General features: G+C 43.5%; 1 long non-coding RNA gene across 1 annotated transcript; it reads right to left on the bottom strand.

Moving 5' to 3' along the window:
• Positions 1-1,041: 1,041 nt before the first annotated feature.
• LOC146894743 (uncharacterized) lies at positions 1,042-4,398 on the bottom strand. Its single transcript, XR_015001580.2, has 2 exons — positions 4,221-4,398; positions 1,042-1,638 (listed from the first exon to the last, which is right to left on the bottom strand). It is a non-coding gene; the product is annotated as an uncharacterized LOC146894743 (long non-coding RNA).
• Between the last annotated feature and the right edge of the window lie 239 nt (positions 4,399-4,637).

Raw genomic sequence — 4,637 nt, 5'->3', positions numbered from 1 at the left:
GTCTGCTGAAGTTTTGGGGTAATTTTCATCAACTATGGGACTAACTTTGTTCTGACAGGACACACACTCACAATCTCTCATCACACCCACATAGTCTAACAATTTTGTCATTCCTCCATAATGTGTTTATTGCTGTCAGGGAACTAAAAGTCCACCAGCTAGCCAGCACTGTCTTTCCTTGTTTCTCGGTTTGTTCGTATATTCTCTCTCTCTCTTTATTTAAAAAATTATTTATTTTTATCTTATGTGTTATTCTTTTGGTTTGGTCCCTTTAAGGGCAAGCCACACCCACTCCCAGCCACTTCTGACCTCTCCATTGCCATCTTAACCCCCTTCCTTCTGTCCCCCTCTCTTGGTATGTGCACATGTGTCTCCTCTATGTCTGTCTCCATGTCTCTCTGTCTGTCTCTTCTTTAAGTAGTAAATGTTTACCTTTATGTTTAGCCTTAGGTCTATTTATTATGTCCTGTAAGCCTTTTATGCACCGTACCTGGTCACCCACCCACCTGGCTCTCCCAGCCGCATGGCTGGTACCAGCCTATCTGGGATGAGCCCTCTGCCGCTTGCCACAGGGAACCTGCACCGCTCTAGCCATCTCTGCCTGGACTGGGGGCTGTGGTCACCCCAGCATTATATTTTTTAAGAACAAAATTATGTACATTTGTGTTTTGGCCATGTCTCTCATGCCCCTGAAACTGGGATTACAGAGCTGTGAGCTGCCATATGGGTGTGGATACTGGGAATTGAACCCAGGTCCTCTGGAAGAGCGGTCAGTGTTTAACCACTAAACTATCTGTCCAGCCCAACATGGAGCATCTCTCTACATAGCCCTGCCTGGAAAACATGACTTTCAGAGTTCACAGAGTTCACTCTGCCCCCTGAGTAAAGGTGCTGTGCTTCCTTTTAATATATAGATTGTTTGGTTGTGTGTGTGTGTGTGTGTGTGTGTGTGTGTGTGGTGTATGTGTGTGCGTGTGTGTGTGTGTGTGTGAGAGAGAGAGAGAGAGAGAGAGAGAGTTTCATTATGAAATCAAAAGTCAATCAACAACAGTGAACTTTTTATTACTTGTTTGTTCATACTTTATTTATTTATTTACAGTGGAAGAGTTAGTCAGTACAGAATGACCAGAATGGTAGGATAACCTTGAGAAAAATATCATGACTTTCCCTTTTGGGAGGGAGTTTTCTGGTAAGATATGAAACCACAGTTTCAAGTGCTGCTTTCCACAAGTCCTTTTCCCAAGGTCAGGCATTTTTTAGAAAAGCAAGGGTCTCCATTCATTCTCTTTTGAGAAACTCTCAGGTTCTGACATTAACATCTGACTGGCGCCTATTGTCAAGGCCAAAGCTGTGGCTACACTCACTCCTCAGCCCCTCCCTGACCTGACCCGACCTGAGAAGCCACACCCTACCCCAGTTCACAGGCCCCTCTTAAGTAACTAAGTAACTAAATTAAGTAATCTAGGTAACTAAACAGCATAAAATGTGGAATCTCTTCTCAATAAAATGCTGCTGGTAGCCATTCGATGAATTCATTCTCAGAACTTGTACTTACAACTTCTTCGGGTCACCCACCCAAAGCAGGAGGACTCTGTCCAGCAGGGTCATCTTCTTTCCAAGTTGCAGTCAGTCAGATCTCTGGGCAAACAGAAAAGAAAGCAATTGTTTTCTATTGGAACAGTTTTACTCGTATTCCAATGAATTAATAGCTATTCAAAGCCTTATTGACCACTGGATGACCAGTGAGCACCTTCCTCTCACCTCACTAGCCCCCTTGTCTCCAGGCCCCATCTGTATATGTCACGCATGTGGGATGGTCAGAAGGGGAAATAAATAAATAGATAAGCAAACAAGTAGATTTCTTGAAAAAGTAAGTAATTGGGGCTGGAGAGATGGCTCAGAGGTTAAGAGCATGTCCAGAGGTTCTGAGTGTGATCTGGTGCCCTCTTCTGGCCTGCAGACATATATACAGAATAAATAATTAAATAGATAGATAGATAGATAGATAGATAGATAGATAGATAGATAGATAGACAGACTGACCGATAAATGGATGGATGGATGAATAAATACATAAATACAAAATAAAACAATTCACAGAATTCACGTGTCATAACAATTCACAAAACCTCACCAACACCCAGAAGTTGTTACATGAATCGTGGAAGCTCTGTAATAAGAAATCTTTGTGTGTGCCCCAAATTTGAAGATATTGGCTATTCTGTCAATATATTCCTTGTTCTGGCCATCTCTGTTCGTTTGTCCACCTTGGAGGAATATTTTGTGATATTCACTTGGAAAGGCAGGGGAATTGCGAGTGATGTGACACTTTTGTTCTTAGTCATTAGATGTAACTTTGCAGTGAAAGACCCCCGAGGGATGTCTTCCTTTCGAGAGAGGCCCCGTACCCACGAATCAAACGAAACCACACTACGGATGCAAACAGCAAGAGGTTTATTAGAATACACAGGTACCTGGGGCGACAAGGTCTCTCGGAAGACTTGCGCGCCCCCAGGTTGGGGGTGAGGGGTTCTTATAGGAGAGCAAAAGCGCAGGTACAGAAGCAAAAAAGCATGGTTAGGGGGATTCATTCCATTGGTCAATTCAAATAAGGCTAAGCTGAGTGGCACATTCTTGACCTTTCACCTAAATACCAAGGAGGGGGTTGTCCAGGGGCTTCCTGTCCTAGCTGGAGACCCACCTGGATGCCAAGGAGGGGGTTGTGCTTCCTGTTTTCCTTATCTCTTCCTGCCTTCCTAGCTGGAGACCCGATGGCCGATGGCCGGCTGTAGATGTCCTGACTCACATCCTGTCACAGGACAAAAGGCCCCCTTTCCCTCCCTTACAGCAAGGGGCCTGAATTGTTTATTGCTAAGGCCCTGCATTCCAGCATTAAGGGTGGTATTTCTTTTTTTTTCCCTTTTCAGCAGTAGTACTTGGACCTTAAAAAGGCTGCTGCTATGTGTGTTCCTTTCCACCTAATGAAATAATGTGGCAGTTACCTACCTACTTGTTCAGTACAAATAGTCTATATTGTCAACTGATGCCAGTGCCTGGGATTCTCTGTAGCGAATCCCTTAGGCAAATGCAGTTCAGACTTGCTCAGTACTAACAAGTTTGAAACAGGTAATAAGGGAAGCTCTCCCAGGTTGAGACAATTTGGGCAACAGAAACCTTAACAGATAACCTCATGCATTGAGCCACATACTTCCCTTGTTAAAGTAGGTAGGTTGTTTGAAGGCGGCAATGGCAGGCAGTTTCCTGCCATGTGAGTCTCCTTTCAAAGGCATATTTCACCATGGCCACTGCTTGCTTGCTTGCTTGCTTGCTTGCAGCTCTTTTTCTCCACCCCACCTCTCCACACCCCCAACCCCCACTTCTCAGACTAAATACCGAGTCAGAAAAAATTAAAACAGCCATGGAATAGTTTTTTTTTTTTTTAATATATATCCCTCTTGGATTTCATTTCCAGGAATAATATTGTCATACTGATTTGTTGTGAACTTAGGACAGAAAAAATAAAAATGTCATTTTACTGATTTCTTGTAGAGGGTCTATTTCCTACCATGATGGTTCGCACTTGCTGAGTTGCTGAAGATAATCTCCTGATCCTTGTACTTTCAGTTTCTGAGTGCTGCTGGCATGACAGACACGGGCCCTCACACTCATATTTACGATATAGTACTGAGAGCATGGAGCCCATAGGACAAGGCTTTGGCTTCCGCTTCCCCTCCCACATAAGCCAAAAATAAATAAATAAATACCCAGCAGCAGAAAAGCATGGAAACAACTTCTCAGACCCTTTAGAGTTCCTGAGGACTGGGGTTACAGACATGCCAGAGGATACGACTAGGCCAGGGCTCCTTTCACAACCACTTGAAAGCATCAGAGTTCTGAATATACAGGTGCACTGTCATTACATCAATGTTGACTGGAAAGGCACCTAAACTAACTTACACACCCACACAGTCCATAGGATTTTCTGGCTAGCAAATAAAATGAATTCCAGTTTTAAAGGAATATAAAATCGAATAAACCTGAAGGACATGGAACCAGAAAGAAGAGAAACTGGGAAGTTACCCTTGAAACCATTGGCACAGCAAACTACTTCCAGATTCACACAAATAAATGACCAAATTAGGTCATCAGGCAGCCACCTCACCTGCCTTATAAATTTTATAATGAGCTATTACAGAAATCAATATATGCATGTATCTTACCTGTATCATTGTCCTGAAAGATATCATTGGTGATTGGCACACGCTCCCTGAGAGACTGCAGACTCCTTCCAGGAGCCTTCAGTTGATAGTGAAATGCTGGGAAGAATCAGGTGCTGATGAAAGTACCTGCCAAATGTTAAGTACTCTGATGATGTCTGTTGATAACATTGAAAGGCAAAGCAAGTCTCACTGTGATTGCTTAGTCACAGAGCTGGGAGGGGCTTTCAGGAGTTTACTCACATTCCCTTAAAATTATTTCCTGGAATGGGTGTGGTAGCTATGCATTGATTCAAGCACTGCGGAGGCTGAGGAAGGCAGATTTTTGATTTGCAATTCAGCCTGGTGTACTTAATGAGTCCTAGAATTCTGGGGAAAAAGCATTCTGGATCCCCTGTGTTTCTGGGCGCTGGTGGTGCA

Source organism: Myodes glareolus, chromosome 4 (genome assembly GCF_982192425.1).
Source record: "Myodes glareolus chromosome 4, mMyoGla1.1, whole genome shotgun sequence".
Classification (NCBI taxonomy): Eukaryota; Metazoa; Chordata; class Mammalia; order Rodentia; family Cricetidae; genus Myodes; species Myodes glareolus.
Note: the sequence above shows the minus strand (reverse complement) of the source record. Positions and strands in the feature narration are given on the sequence as shown.